The sequence below is a fragment of the Populus alba genome, chromosome 16 (genome assembly GCF_005239225.2).
Source record: "Populus alba chromosome 16, ASM523922v2, whole genome shotgun sequence".
NCBI lineage: Eukaryota > Viridiplantae > Streptophyta > Magnoliopsida > Malpighiales > Salicaceae > Populus > Populus alba.
Window position 1 is genome coordinate 5,320,364 of NC_133299.1, and position 17,979 is coordinate 5,338,342.

The window sequence follows — 17,979 nt, forward strand, 5'->3', positions numbered from 1 at the left end:
TGTAATTAATGAGTGGGGACTGCGTTATATATTAGCTGAAAGAGCGGGGCCAAACTCAAGCATTCACTTGTCAAAAATATCACAAGACGGGCCAGCTGGCAGAATGGGAACCGACAACCTCAACTCTCATATATCTTAAACAAAAGAAAGATTTCAAAACAAACGGTTCTCGACCCAGTTTATTTTTACAATTTAAAAATGTTTTTAAACATTTTTTGATCTTTTTTTTTCTTTATTTATTTTTTATATTTTTAGATTTTTTTAATGATAAAAATAAATTTTAAACATGTAAAAAAATATTATTTCAATAAATTTTCAAGTAAAAACAATTTAAAAAATAATCATTAATACATTACCAAATATTATTAGTGTTTGCTTTATTTTTACCGGTAATAAAAATAGATACTGTTAGTAATAAAAATAGAGTGTTTATCGATAAATACAAAAAGATAAATTTTGTTAATAAAATTCATTATAATATATTGATAAAATCTTTTAATTGATGTTTTTTTTTTTAGTTTAACGTGGGTGTCCGGGTCAGCTTGCGTGCACCTCGACTAATCCCACGGGCCCTGAAGTTAACGACCATGTAAGCCTCCAGTGGACATCATATGAGCAACTTAGGGCTCGAACCTGAGACCACAGAGAAGAGCAAACCTCTTGGTCCCAGGCTCTTTTTAATTGATGTTTTTGTTTGTATTAGTTAATTTAAAGATAATATAAATCTATTATAATATCATAAAAATATTTTGATAATAATAAATTTAAACTTACGCAGATGTTCTGATATCGCAAAAGAGCTTCGGCAATGATATCAAAGTCCAAATTTATACAACGCAGGAAGTGATCAGAAGGATTTCTTTTTGTTGGACAAGGGAATCCGGCTTCAGCGAAAAACTGTTTTAATAGATGGTATAAAAGCAGTGCTTTTTAAAAAAGTTCCGGTCAGGGTTTTAACATAAAACTTGTATTCATGTACCTTCACTGCCATTTTCGCTTCTCCGAAATAGACAGTTTCTCCTCCTGAGAGAAGCAGCAAATCATCTAAAAGATTGAAAACATCGCTACTTGGCTGATGAAGGGAACAAATGACAATCTTTCCATCATAAGCAATGCTGCTAAGAGCTCTCATCACAAAGAAAGCTGAAGCACTATCCAGGCCAGTAGTAGGCTCATCAAGGAGCATAATATGTGGACGTGTTAAAATTTCAACACCAATGCTAAGTCTCTTCTTTTCACCAGTGCTTATGCCCCTTAAATGCCAATTTCCAATCTTAGAATCAGCGCAATCTTGTAGACCCATCTCCATTATCGTGTTTTCAACAACACTATCTAACTCCTCTTTAGTCGTTTTCCGAGGAAGCCTCAAGTGAGCCGAGTAAGTAATTGTCTCTTTGACTGTGAGGGTTCCCAAGAAAAAATCTTCTTGAGTAACATAAGACTGAAATTTGGAGAAACATATACCAGGTGAGATGATAAAGAGTATTTAGCAGTCCTTTCAATATTTGCTGTAAACAGGAAGAAACAAAGCAAGACCTGAAGAAGTGACCCAAGTTAGAGGTACTTCTAACTCGTATTTTTCGACAGTATAAACTTACAATATCTCTGCAGTCTATGCTGCTTCTCCTGGCATTGAGAAGGACTTTTCCACTCATTTTAACATTTGAAGAAAGTCTTCCTGTTTATGGGATCAAGAAAGAAAATCAGAACAGAATCATAACTCGTGTATAGTTCGAACATGCAGAACCATTAACTACAAGTTGCAATATGTTCATTAACCATCGACAAATTGTTTTTCAAAAATACGGTCTTGAAGGTTGATGAGGAGAGACTTATACCAGCCAATGAGTCAAGTAGCGTGGATTTGCCGGACCCAGAAGGTCCCATGATAGCCAGGATATGGCCTGGTTCAGCATAACCACTAAGATCACTTAGCAATTTCCTCGTTGAACCACTTGTGATCATGGTAGGTAGCTCCACCGTGAGATTTTCCCATACCGAGCACATTGTTTTGTCTTCTTCAGTTACTCGACTTCAATTTTAAACTTCCAACGTTTGCATCCACGCAATTCTCGGTGAATTTCTATCCTCCAAGAATTGGCATCGGTTTCATGCTGTTAAGAAATCAATTCTATCAAGCGTCGCCCCCATTAATTGCAATTAAAATTGTTGTGTACTATTCATTGAACAGTACTTGGTTCCTTAGGACAAAACCAAAAGTTAACATTAAATAATAAAAAAAAAAATTGGGTCAGTGTTTTACTGTGTATAAATTCACATATAACTATGGATTCACGGTGAAATGATTATTTTATTTCTAGAAAAAAATTATTTAACTAATAATCTTTTACATTCATTGAAGACAAGTTAATCTTTTTATATTTTAGGTGTATATTAAAATTACTTAAATATCCTTAAAAGTAAAAAAATTGGATTCTAAAGGCTTCTTGGTCTTTTACCACTATGTTTGCACATTGAAATGACTATACAATCCTTAAAAGCTACGGATTAAAATGTATTTTTGTTTTTTTCATCTTGGTTTTTTTAATTATCATCAATTTCAATAAACCACAATTCAATATTTTAACAAATATAAATGCATAAATAAAAGTGAATTGGGAGTTAGTTTAAATGTCCTTAGTAGGGAGAAAGTTCATTATAAAGAATTTGCTTTGTAGTAGGGATTAGCTCCTAAATTTCTGTTTCCTTGATAAATTAATGATATTCATTCATTCTTCAAAATAAATAAATAAAAATAAAAATCCGAAGACAAATTTAGATACGCCAAAGTTAATGAAACCAGTTACTGAGATTTCTTGAATTCTTCTTCTTGTATTAATTGAAATCTCAGAACACTTGTACTTCTCAATCAATAAGTGTTTCTCTGATCTCCGCAGTTTTCATCCTTACCGAATAACTTGACGATTCTGGGATTGCCTGTAAGGAACCATAAAAGAAGGAAAACATAAAGCTATATATCCTGCGGAGGATCAATAGAAACAGCATTGAATAATCAATAAATTCCGACTTTAAACCTTTAAACTTACGCAGATGTTCTGATACACTATACCATTAAACAATTTTATTGACAGATTTATTCCATTAGTGTAAGGCTCATAAACCATCGGTAAATTTTTTACCTATAGAATCCGTCCGTCGGAAGATTGATCGTCAGTAATTTCCTCTTTTGTCGTTAGTTCTGTCGGAAATAAAATAAAAAAAACAAACAAACATCGACGGTATTACAGACAGCGTAGCGTGCCAAAAAAAATCCCGCGAGAAGTTTACGGACAAAATAATTTCATCTATATTTTCTACAATAATCACCGACAGAATATCCGTCGGTGATTGTGGCATGGGTTGTAAATATTTCAGAACTCTCTATCAAATACCATGGGATATATTCCGCCGGTAATAGTAATGGTGAGACGACCAAAAGCTTGATGTCTTCTCCCAAGTGCAGGAGCGTCGAAGCAATAAATAACCGATAATAGTAATAAATTATAAACAACAACAACAATCAGAATTAAATGTAAGACCGGAGGTTAACTATATAAATTATAAACAACAACAACAATAATTAGTAGTAGTAATAATAATAATAATATTAGTAGTAGTAGTAGTAATACTAATACTAATACTAATAATAACAATAATAGTAATAATAGTAATACTAGTAGTAGTAGTAGTAGTAGTAATATTAATAATAGTAATAGTAATAATAAAGAGAGCTTTGAGATGTGAGAGTGATGCAAGGATTAAACAATAACAAAAATAAATGTCAAGGTTAGAGGATTCACTAATGGTGCTTCAAACAAGTATAATATAAACTCTTATTACTCAACTGGAAACCATACACAAAGAAGGTTCCAATCAGATTATAATTGTTAACATGATTACATTAATTATCTTACTCGAGTAATGCCAATACTTGTAAATATTATCAGGTATTCATAGTGATAACTTATGTTAACAACAAATCAAGTTCCTTTCATAGGACATGTGTAGGTTATACCATACGGTTGGGCTATGAAAGTGCCAAGCATTTGTTGTACCAAGGGTTGTTCAACACAAATCTAGATTAACCATTTAACAAGCAAGGTATTAAGAGTAAGCAAAATAATAAATATAAAACATGTTAATATCAAGCATTAAAGTCCATGTTGAGTTTATACTATACTTATTCTTACACCATTAGTGTAACCTTTTCACCTTGACATAATAAATTTAGCTAAACATAATGAAAGAAAGAAACATAAATAAACAATATAAGAACATAATTATACAAATAAAGGAAAGGAAATGAAAGCATAAACAAGAGATTAATATAACATCAAATAAAACTTAAACATTACAAAATACAAAGAAAGAGAGCAAGAGCATGATTTTGATCTGAACACCAAGATGCCTAAATGCATGGCAAATGCTTTATTTTATAGGCCAAAATTTGAAACTATTGATTTGACGAATAATTGTTGAGTGGGTGGCCACATCTTGACTTTGTGAAAATCCTTATCTTCTTGTCTGAATTAAATGTCATTGCTAACATCAGAATTGGAACCACCTATACCATGAATGTTCTAGGAAATTCTCTTAGCTTTCTAGGAAAAAACAATTGAGGTCATTTGGACTTCTAGAACTCGAGATATGGGCTGAACACTGAACAATGTCCGGGTTGTAGGATAGATTCAGACTTCTCCGTTGTTGCTATAATTTGGACTTAAAAAAGATATTTTTAAATCCTGGCCTCCATATGAAAGTTGTAGGCCTATGTCTTGTGAAATCTGTGTAAAAATTTAAGATCATTTAGACATCTAGAACTAGAGATATGACCCAAATACTGAACAGTGTTCCAGTTTAGATTGCACCAACATCTATTTTCTAAGCTTCTCCCTCTCTTTATCTTTACAATTTCAGTAGTTGAATTCAGCAATCAATCCTTTGATTTATTTGAGAGGCCTGCATTTAAGATGAACATTTATCATATATTAAGGTATCTTATAGTATCAGACTTGTTATTATAAAACATGCTTTAGTTAAGGAGTTATTGATACTTCAAGTGCAAAATGATGATATAAAACCTTGATAAACATGCACTTTTAAGTACTAATCACACCCCCTAACCAGCTTATTACTAGTCCCTAGTAATCAAAGCGTTAAAATAGAAAAACAATTTGCAAGTTCCACAAAGCAAGGTATTCATCATTCAACTTCCATTAATCTATCTAGATAAACAAACTCTCATTAAATTTATATTCCTGCTTCATATTTCTTAAACAAGATATTAATAAACCTTCTTTTTATGTGCTCAATGTATGAAAACATAGATGACGGGCTTTTGTTGGAAGAAAACAATATTATGTTCGAATGTTTAAGGTTAACTTTCTTGGGTTGAGATTATTATTATTTTTTCTTATTTATTTATATACACATACAACTTAAAACACAATGTATCTTTAATCCATGTAATGAGTTTTAGGCTAATGACTCCCAGACTAGTTGGTCTTAGGGCATTAGGTGTTGAGACACCCCTATGAGCTTAGCAACTCGGGTTGCAGATACTGATACATAGATAATGCAATGTTTCATTCCCTTAAGCTTTTCTCCTTAACCCATGTAACAAGCTTTGGGCCAATAGCTCCCAAGTCAGTTGATTTTAGGGTATTAGGTGTTAAAACACCCCTTCGAGCTTAATTACTTAGGTTAGGGAGGCTACGAAACCAAACTTATCTATGTTTTTATTATCATCAATATTATCAATTTTTTTTTTTGCATATTCTATACTATCTCTTTCCCTTAGTTGTTACCTTCAACAAAAGAACATAATTAATGTAATAATTCAATGTGCAACCCACGATCATATGTTAAAGTGTGTGTGTGAAAATGAAGGTTTAAGAATACTCGTTAAATGAGTATATGAGCAGAATCAAGTGATTACAATGCGAGAGTTTGTAAATCTGAATATTTCAAGAAGTATTATGATAGACCTTGGTAATGATACTTACTAAGATGCGTCTCAAGAGTCAATAAAATTTCCTCCTTACTTTGTCATCCTAATAAGGATACTTACTAAGATGCGTCTCAAGAGTTAATAAAACTGACTCCTTACTCTGCCGTCCTAATAACAATTTTGTCAAATAATTTTAAAAATAGCAAAAACAGCTAATAAGTTAGGTTTTTTTTTTTTTAATGTTAACTACTACCCTCCCCCCAACCAAAATGAGACATTGTCCTCAATTTTCTAAGGTAGAAAGATAGAGTATAGAAGACATCACCTGAAACAACGAATAATGACAAACCTGAAACACATTTAAACAAATATAATAAGTAACAAAATAAAATAATATGCTATTAATAAAACCAAAAGACACAAGGTTTCACAAATAAAAGCTCAAATCTAATCTAAGTTTTTTACGGCTTTCCTTAGTTGACCAATTTAAGCGACTCATGCAAGGATCAATGACAGGGATGAAAGATTGTAGTTGGTCAATAAATTGTTCAGCAGTAGCAGCTGAGATTATGATTTGTCATGCCGAAAATGTTAGAAATTCATGTTCCACAACTTGTCAAGAAAAGACAATAAATTGTCATAAAAACCATTAACATTTAACGAACCTATAGGTTTATGGTGAATGTGTAGTTGGGCCCAAGAGGAAATATGAAAGATCTCTTCCAATGTGCTCAAACCACCTGGTAAGGCAATGAAGGCATCAACATGGTTAAACATGGCATTCAGTTAATCAGACATTGTGGGGACCTGTAGTTCCTCTCCAATTATTTTTCTAATGATGTCCCCATTTGCTAAAGCTTTGAGGACAACCCCCAAAACTTGACTGCCTCCTAAAAATTCAGCTTTTGACACACCCCCCCCATTAACCCAAGGTTGCCTCCCCCATGCACTAAATGAATCTTTCTCTCAGCTAGTACCTGACCAAGATGATTTGTTGATTCTAAAAACTATTTTTCTTTCCAGGACTGGATCCACCGAAAACACAAATATTTCTTATGTGATGATTTGAGGAACCTGCCATTTCTACAAAATTTTATATTTGATGAATGTATGGGTTGAGTAGAAATGAAGGGAAGGAAGAGAAGAATTTATAGATGAGAAATTAAAAATGCAATCATACCATCTATATGTAGGCCAACTGTTGTCTCACACTCTTTCTCTTTATTTATTTATTTTAAAAAAACATGTATGTACAGGTAGTTGTGATTGTGGCTCACATTTTCCCTTGGTTTTACGTCCAAGAATGGCTTAAACGCCCTCTATGGGTCGGGGATAGGCTTCCCGTCTAATTTTCTTAAAAATTGGCAAACAGAGTTTTTTTAAGTCAGATTTCCAAGACTAAGTCGAGCATGTTCTTTATGGAATTGTGGCCATAAATCATGAATTGCACGATGCACATCTCCATTAGAATGTGTCTCAGGGGTCAATAGAAGATTTTCTAAAGACCCCTTACTCAGGCCATCCTTAATGAATTGTATTTTATCTTCACGGTTTAAAGATATCATTCCTAAAGAACGACATGTCGCATTACAAGTCCATCTGGCACATCTGTGACAGACTTTCAGTCGTTTTGCACGACGTTTCTTCATAAAAGTGCTTTTACCTGTTCCAGGCATATGTGAAATGAAAGAATTGGAGGACTTACCTGATAATCGGACCTTTGTTTCAATTAGCCAGCGAATATCTTTAGGAATTCCATGATTTATTAACAACTTCAATCTTGCACACCTAGCACGATAAATTTTTGTAATCGCATTTGGAGTCAAAGCGGGAAAATACCTTTTTAATTTTTCAAGAGTGGTGTCCATTTTCAAAAGAGAATTGAAGAAGAGATTCAAAGAAGGGAGAAAGAGCAAAGAATTGTACAAAGATATACAAATATCAGTTATTATGGGAAACTAAAAGAACCGACTTAAGTCACGGAGTACCGTTATCCAGCATTTGAGCAGGGTGAGAGAGAGACTAGCAAAACAAAAGTTACAACAAAACAAAACACAAAACAATGTCAGAAAAGAATCAATCTTTATATATAGGATCACTCAATTCAATAGAGTTATTTTCAACTGAAAAATTGTCAAAATAAACTTTCAAACGATGCTTATTTACCTTGAAAACATTGTCATTCTTTGGATTCTTGATATCACAGGCCCCATATGGATACACATGTTTCATAATAAAAGGACCACTCCATTTTGATCTTAGTTTTCCAGGAAATAAATGGAGTCGAGAATTATAAAGCAAGATTTTTTGACTAACATTGAATGTTTTTCTCAATATTTTCTTATCATGAAAGTAATTGATTCTTGCTTTATGAATTCTTGAATTGTCATATGCATGATTTCTTATTTCCTCAAGCTCATTTATTTGATATTTTCGTAGCTGACTAGCATCATCAAGGTTTGAATTGAAAGCTTTAATAGCCCAATAAGCTTTATGTTAAATTTCCACAGGCAAGTGATAAGGTTTTCCATAGACTAGTCTATAAGGTGACATACCTAATGATGTTTTATAAGCAGTTCAATAAACCTAAAGTGCATCATTAAGTCTTAAAGACCAGTCTTTCCTATTAGGGTTCACTATTTTCTCTAAGATTTGTTTGATCTCCCTATTAGCAAGCTCTACTTGTCCACTTATCTGAGGGTGATAAGGGGTGGCAACTTTATGTGTGATTCCATATTTCTTCATTAAAGAATCAAATGGCTTGTTGTATAAATGTGTTTCACCATCACTTATCATGGCTCGAGGGATTCCAAATCGACTCAAAATATTGTCTTTCAAAAACTTTATCACTGTTTTGTGATCATTATTTCGACTTGGAATTGCCTCTATCCATTTTGAAACATAATCTACTGCGACTAATATGTACACGAAACCAAATGATGAAGGAAATGGACTCATGAAATCTATACCCCAGCAGTCAAAGATCTCAATGACAAGAATAGGATTTAAAGGCATCATATGAAGTTTTGAAATAGATCTCAACTTTTGACAATTTTCACAAGTCTTGCAGAATGCATGTGAGTCCTTGAACATAGTGGGCTAGTAAAATCCACTTTGTAAGATTTTTACAGTTGTTTTTTTTTACGAGAAATGACTCCTACATGCCTTAGAATGATAAAATTTAATGACACTACTTACCTCATTGTCAGGAATGCATATTTGAAATATTTGATTAGGACAATATTTAAATAAATATGGGTCATCCCAAAAAAAGTTCTTCACTTTGTTTAAGAACTTTCTTTTGTCTTGGGTACTCCAATGAGTTGGTAATTTGTCCTGAAACAAGAAAATTAACAATATTAGCAAATCAAGGCATCGTAGAAATGAAAAGTAAAGATTCATCAGGAAAGTAATCATTAATTGGTGTGATGTCAGATTTCGAATCTATTGTCAATCTTGACAAATGATCTGCGACAACATTTTCGGTGCGTTTCTTGTCTTTAATTGTAATATCAAATTCTTGAAGTAACAAAATCCACCGCACTAATCTAGCCTTAGAATCTTTCTTAGAAAGAAGATATTTCAATGTTGCATGATCACTAAAAACAACAACAGGTGAGCCAACAAGATAAGACCTAAATTTATCACATGTAAATACTACTGCAAGTAATTCTTTTGAGCACTATTTAAAGTTTTACTTGCATAGTAAATCACATAAGGTTTCTTATCTTTTCTTTGTCCCAAGACAGCACCCACGACATAATCACTAGCAACACACATTATTTCAAAAGGTAATGACCAATCAGGAGGTTAAATGATAAGAGCAAAAGTAAGCAAGTTTTTAAGTTTAACAAAGGCTTCTTCACAATGTTCAGTCCATTCAAAAATATTATCCTTTGTTAGAAGGATACTCAAGGGCTTAGATATTACACTAAAATCTTTGATGAACCTTCTGTAAAAACCAGCATGTCCTAAGAATGATCTAACATCTTTAACAAATTTTGGTGTTGGTAAGTTAGCAATTAACTCGATTTTAGATTTATCAACCTCAATTCCTTTCGATGAAATAATGTGACCAAGTACAATGTCGTTTGTTACTATAAAGTGACATTTTTTCTAATTCAGTACAAGATTCTTCTCTTCACACCTGCTCAAAACCTTTTCTAAGTTAGTTAAACAATCATCAAATGAATCACCAAAAACAGAAAAATCATCCATAAAAATCTCAAGAAAACATTCAACCATATCATTGAATATGCTAAACATGCATTTGTGAAACGTGGCTGGTGCATTACATAATTCAAAAGGCATCCTTTGATATGCAAATGTACTAAATGGACATGTGAAAGTAGTCTTCTCTTGATCTTCCAATGCAATTTTAATTTGATTGTAACCTGAATAACCATTTAAGAAACAATAAAATTCATGACCTGCAACTCTTTCTAGGATTTGATCTATGAAAGGTAAAGGGAAATGATCTTTTCTAGTCAATAAATTAAGTTTCCTATAGTCAATGCACATGTGCCACCCAGTAATAGTCCTAGTTGGAATTAACTCATTTGTCTCATTTGTTATCACAGTGACTCCAGACTTTTTGGGTACAACTTGAGTAGGACTTACCCATTTACTATCAGAAATAAGATAAATGATTTCATTATCTAGAAGCTTAATAACTTCATTTTTCACTACTTCTTTCATATTAGGATTAAGCCTTCATTGCATTTCTCTAGAGGGTTTAGTATTTTCCTTCAAATAAATCCTGTGTGTGCAAATCAAAGGGCTAATTCCTTTTATGTCAGCTATGGTCCATCCTAATGCATTTTTGTGCATTTTCAAAGTCTGTAATAACTTACCTTCTTGATGTGCATTAAGTTTGGAAGAGATTATTATCGGAAAAGTTTCATTTTCTCCCAAAAATAAGTATTTGAGATTAAATGGTAACGACTTCACATCAGGTTTTGGTGGTTGAACACTTGAAGGTATGGACTCAATTGATCGCAGTGGCAATTCTTCAATTTGTGGTCTCCAATTATATGCCTTTGATTCTTCCTGAAAGTAGACCATTTGCAAATCATCAGATTCATTAATCTCAGTTTCACTAGAAGTGGTTTGAAATTGATCATGAACTAATTTTTCAATATAGTCAACTTCTTGTAAATCATTATCATCTCCAGGTTGCTTGTAAATGTTGAAAATATTCATCTCCAATGTCATGTTTTCAAATGATAGCTTCATCAGTCCATTCTTATAATTAATTAATGCATTAGAAGTGACAAGAAATGGACGTCCTAAAATGACAGGAATTGAATTACATGCTTCAACAAGTTGTGTGTCCAAGACAATAAAATCTACAGGGTAAATGAATTTATCAACTTGTACTAACACATCCTTAAGTATTCTTCTAGGCACTTTTACAGATCTATCAGCAAGTAAAAGAGTTACAGAAGTTGGTTTTAACTCACCTAGATTGAGACTTTGAAAGACTGAATATGGAAGTAAATTCACACTAGCTCCAAGATCAAGTAAGGCTGTTTCAATTTTATGTTCTCTAATAAAGCAAGAAATTGTAGGACAACCAGGGTCTTTATATTTCAAAGCATTATTGTTCTAAAGAATGACACTTACTTGTTCGGCTAAAAAGGCTTTCTTTTTCACATTCAGTTTTCTCTTCACAGTGCACAGATCTTTCAAAAATTTAGCATAGAAAGGAACCTGTTTAATATCATCCAACAAAGGTGTATTGATCCTTACCTGTTTGAAAGTTTCAAAGATTTCAGAGTTTTGATTGACTTTCCTTTGTTTAGTCATGGCATGAGGAAATAGGAGTGCTGACGGGGAATCAGCCTTTTCTTTGCAATGTTCAGGTTCAATATCTTCCTTACCCTCAAAGATAGACTCTTCATCTTTCTCACAAGGTTCAAAGTGGGTTTTTCAATAACCTTACCACTACGAAGAGTGATGATTGATTTGACTTGATCCATGTGTTGGCTTCTAGAACTACATACATTTGCATTACATTGCCCTTTTGGATTTTGTTGTGGTTGAGATGGAAACTTACCTTTCTCTTGGAAACTGAGAGTAAATGTTAATTTTACAAGAGTATCTTTAAAATCTGTCATGCCTTAAGCAAGTTGAGTGTTGATTGCCTCTTGCTTTTCAATGAATGCATGCAATGTTTCCTCAAGATTTCTTCTAGGAGGTGGAGCATAAGGAGGTGCATATCCATGAGAATTTTAGAAATTTTGGTGTGCTTGAAATGGTGGTTGTGAAGTTTGTGTATTATTGCTATCACTCTTCCAACTGAAATTTGGGTGATTTCTCCAACCAGGGTTATACGTTTGTGAGTATGGGTTATGATTGGGCCTTTAAAAACTATTTAAAGCATGGGCTTGTTCATGGAGGCATTCCTTAAAAGAAGGCAAAGTTAGACAATCATTTATTGAGTGTTCCTTGGTTTCACAGATTTGAAACCCAATGTCTTTAACAGATTTTAATTGACCACTCTTTTTCAATTCAAGTGCTTCGACTTTTCTAGCTAAAGATGCAAACTTGGCTTGGAGGTCATGATCTTCCCTAAGGTTGTTCATACCTCCACTAGATGTATGAGGTTGAGTTTTACTTGGTGCCTCATAAGTACCTATGGTGTTCCAATTTTGAGCATTTTCGACTAGCAAGTCTAGGTACTCCATTGCTTCATTAGGGTCTTTATCTTCAAAAGTTCCATTGCACATCAATTCAACTATTTGCCTATCTCTAGGTGTTAAACCTTCATAAAAATGTGAAACCAATCTCCATGTTTCAAAACCATGATGAGGGCAAGTATTAAACAAGTCTCAATACCTATCCCAACATTGGTTAAATGTTTCTCTTGGCTTTTGAGTGAAAGTGATGATCTGTTTTTTGAAAGAGTTTGTTTTGTGAGATGAAAAAAACTTCTTAAAAAATTGTTCTTGAATTTCATCCCAAGCACAAATAGATCCTGGTCTCAAATTTTGTAGCCATGTTTTAGCTTTATTTTTTAATGAAAAAGGAAAAAGCTTTAATCTAATGGTGTTCATGCTACAATTTGAGTCATTATAGGTATTATAGACCTCCTCAAATTCTCTTAAATGCAAGTATGGATTTTCTAGGTCTAAGCCATGAAAAGATGGTAAAAGTTGAATAATGCTTGGCTTAAAATTAAAATGGGATGCATTAGGAGGGAAAACTATGCATGAGGGTGCACTTGTTCTTATGGGATTCATGTGGTCTCTAAGTGTTCTCATACGGTTATTCTCATTATAAAGCGATTAATTATCTTCTTCGACCATATTTTCTGAAAATGATGAGGATACCCTACAAAGTCTACCACTTAATATACGTGACCAAACTCTCATGCACATGTAAGAAGAGAATAAAAGGAAGAAGAGATATGACCCAATTACCGAACAGTGTTCCAGTTTGGACTGCACCAACATCTCTTTTCTAAGTTTCACCCTCTCTTTATCTTCATAATTTCAGTAGTTGAATTCATCAATCAATCTTTTGATTTATGTGATAGGCCTGCATTTAAGATGAACATTTACCATATATTAAGGTATCTTATAGTATCAGACTTGTTATTATAAAACATGCTTTAGTTAAGGAGTTATTGATACTTCAAGTGCAGAATGATGATATAAAACCTTGATAAACATGCACTTTTAAGTACTAATCAAATGGTAAACATCGACGGAATATATCCTCTGGTGATTGTGGCATGGGTGGTAATTATTTTTGTAACTCTCGATAAAATACCGACGACCTGGTTCCGTTTGGAAAGCCCTCGATATTTATTTAAAATATTTTAAAAATTATTTATTAATAGTAAAAAAAAATAACCAAATAAAATTATATTAAACATTAAAAATATAAAAATAATGTTAAATAATATTCATCCAAATATTCATTACAAATTTAATGTGTTTAAAAAACAAAATTCAGCTAGAATAACGGCGGCGATGAAAGAGGAGGAGGAGGAGGAGGAGTCTAGTTGTTTCTGGGACCGTACGACAAAAAAGAGGCTGCACCAGTGGTGACTGCGTCCATATAGATCCTAGAAGGTGTCCCTAGCAACTCCTAAAGTCTTTGGGTTTGTAATTTTTGAATTGTATTTGATTTTTTTATTTTATTTTGTCACATGTAAAAATAATGTGTTAGAAAAAAATATATAGTAAAAATGATGTGTTAGAAAAAACAATAGTAAAAATGGATGTGTGTGTGTTTGTATTTTTTTTTTTAATGTTATTGAATTATAAAATCAAAAAGACAAAAAAATTTTAATTTTTTAATTTGCATATGATCAAGCATTTTAGGGAAAAATAAAATCATATTGTATTTTTCGTGAAAATGTAAGAACATGTTTTTACATATTTCTTGGGATTTAATAATTGCTTTATTAAAGACTTAAGAATTTGACTAATATGTGGTTTGTTGGCTTTAATTGCAATTAACTGTGATGTTTGTGTTTTTTACAAAGAAAATCTAAAAAAATATTTTTTGTGTGTTGCATACAGCCACTACTCTAGTATGTTTTGAATTTTTTTTTTTATAAAAAAAAAATTTGAATTTTTAAAAATGTGTTTTCACATGGATTTCTTAAACACAACAAAAAATTTATTTTCTCGCATTTCTGGATCTTACAACATGTTTGTGAAACTCCCAAGGGTATTGGCCAATATTCCAAAAAATACAAAAATCTTATTTTGGTGGGGGAATTCATCTATTATTCACCGTTAATGTTTGGATAAAGAAATCCCAAAGAGATGAATATCCAAAATATTATTGAAAATAACTTGTTATTGTTTACTATTAATATTTGGATAAAGAAACCCGAAGTGATAAATATCCAAAATAATTTTCTAAGAATAATAAGTCATCGCACATCCTTGAAAGAAACCTTGATTATAATTGAGGGCATTTCAATTTATGACTACGGTTTACGAGCCGTGAAAGTATGGAACACTAAGGTAAAAATAGGCTTTTAAAGCGTCTTGAATTTTCTTAGATTTCTAAATTTTTATCCCTCCTTGCGATTTACAAGTCGTAAAAAATCTTGAAATATTAAGGGAAAATTAGCTTTCAAAGCACATGGAATCGCTTTGGATTTCTATCTTAATAAATTTAGTTTGAATCAAACCTAGAAAAACTAATGGGATTAGAAAACACCAACACCATAGCAATTATAAGGCAAACCAAGTACCAAGTAGCTTATCTTAGGTAGGGCGTACTAGGGGTGCTAATACCTTCCATTTATGCAACTAGTCCCTTGCCTTAGAATCTCTGAAAGACCAATTAGGGTTCCTAGTGATCAAAATACTAGGTGGCGACTCCAAAGAACCAATCAAGCAAAACAAACAAAAAATTATCATTGGACACCGCCAGGGGGACGTGCGACAATGACAACATGTATTGATTAACTATGTTACGTAAATAAACATAAAAAAAATATTGATTTGCCTTGACATTATCCAACAAACTAAAAAACACTTATGTTAAATATTAATTATCAATATCAACTATCAACATCCATACAAATTTATACATATATATATTTACGAAAATCACAACTTCGCAATAGAATTGACAAAAATTAAAACGGATCCGTTAAACAAGCTATTATTTATTTAATCATAACACATCTAATTCGGTGTAATTCAAATAAAGTTTCAACAATTTACAAACAAATACAATTTGACAAAATCTAAAACAAACTATAACAACTACAAAAGTATATATTCATACTACAAGTTTTTTTGACAAATATCAATCAAATAAGTACATATGTTAACAAAATACACATACTTAATAAATAAATAAAAAATAATAAAATTCACATTTAAATGTTAAAACTAAAAATGATATATTTACTTACAAAAGTATAATCTATGAGAATGGATGTTGTGTTCATGTACAAAAGTATAAGAAACTTGAGTGCTTGTGTTGACAAGAGGGGGAGAGTTGGGATGTGTGGTTGGCTGCAATTTGGGAGGGGAGAGGTGGGATGGGGACGAAGAAGGGGAAGAAGAATGAGAAATAGAGGGAGAGTGTCGGCAAAGTGGGTATATATTGGCTTTTATTACCGATGAAATCACTAACGAACACGTTTTGTCGGTGACTATGCCACGTCACTGTACAGAGATCTTGGTTTGAATCCCTCGGTCATTCCGTTGATAAAATCATCTGAAAAAAATCAACATCATAACATCGTTGCAACTTTTTTTTTTAAAAAAAAAAAAACTATATAATACGTCGATGATATGGTTGGTATATATCGACGAACATATTCTGTCGGTATATACTGATCATATTGCCGACGGGTATTGTCTATTGGTATATATCGACAAAAATAACAACAAAATTATTTTCATCAATAAAAATTACTGATAAAAAAATTATATTGATAATTCTGTTGGTTTTCATTGATTTCCTGGTAGTGATATCGCAAAAGAGCTTCGGCAATGATATCAAAGTCCAAATTTATACAACGCATGAAGTTATCAGAAGGATTTCTTTTTGTTGGACAAGGAATCCGGCTTCTGCCAAAAACTGTTTTAGTAGATATTATTAAAGCAGTGTTTTTTAAAAAAGTTCCTATCAGGGTTTTAACATAATGCTTGTATTCATGTACCTTCACTGCCATTTTCGCTGCTCTGAAATAGACAGTTTCTCCTACTGAGAGAAGCAGCAAATCATCTAAAAGATTGAAAACATCACTACTTGGCTGATGAAGGGAACAAATGACAATCTTTCCATCATAAGCAATGTTGCTAAGAGCTCTTATCACAATGAAAGCTGAAGCACTATCCAGGCCAGTTGTAGGCTCATCAAGGAGCATAATACGTGGCCTGGTTTAAACTGGCCGGTTTTGGTTCGGTTCAGTTTAATTTTTTAGGATAAAAACCGGTTCAAATCAGTTTGACTCGGTTTTTTTGGTTTGACTTGTTTTGGCTCGATTTTTTGGTTTGGCTAGTTTTTTTCGATTTGGGTTCGATTCGGTTTTTTCGGTTTTAAACTTGTAAAACAGAAACTAAACCGAACCGGTCTGTTTTCTTAAAATTTTAATCGATTTAATTGGTTTTTTTCACGGTTCAATTTTTTCAATTATTTTTTTATTTTCTCAATTTAATTAATTTTTTAATTTTTTTCTCACCCTAAGTAGAAGGATCACTATCTCAACCAGGACTCAATAAATGTGGAAGGCGACATGCCACTAACAAGTAATAAATAAATGTGGAATTCAGGTAGAGCATATGAATGTATCTATCTAATTTGTACCTTTGCCAATTTATACACGCATATCTTAAACAAAAGTTTTTTAATTAGTGGACTGCGTTATATATAGCTGAAAGAGTGGGGCCAAACTCAAGCATTCACTTGTCAGAAATTTCACAAGACGGGCCGAACCGACAACCTCAACTCTCATATATCTTAAACAAAAGAAAGATTTCAAAACAATCGGTTCTCGACCCAGTTTACTTTTACAATTTAAAAATGTTTTTAAAAGTATTTTATTTTTTTTCTTTAAATTATTATATATATATATATATATATATATATTTAGATTATTTTGATATTTTAATGTCAAAAATAAAATTAAAAAAATATATATTATTTTAATAAATTTTCAAGTAAAAAACAAATTAAAAAATAATTATTACTATATTATCAAACATTATTAGTGTTTCCTTTATTTTTATCTGTGATAAAAATAAATACTGCTAGTAATAAAAATAAAAAAAATAAAATATTTATCAATAAATACAAAGAGATAATATTCTGTTAATAAAATTTACCATAATAAAATTTTTTTAATCGTTGTTTGTTTCTGTTTGTATTAGCGAAGGCATTGTAAAAAAAATCCTTGAGAATGAGCTCATGACATCAGGCCAAATATAACTGTTCCTACTTGTCAACCAATGAATGCGTCTCGAGAAGTTTTGGGTTCAAGTGATACTAAAATAATGTTTTTCAAGGTCGTATAAAGGTATTTAGAAATATAGTAATAATTA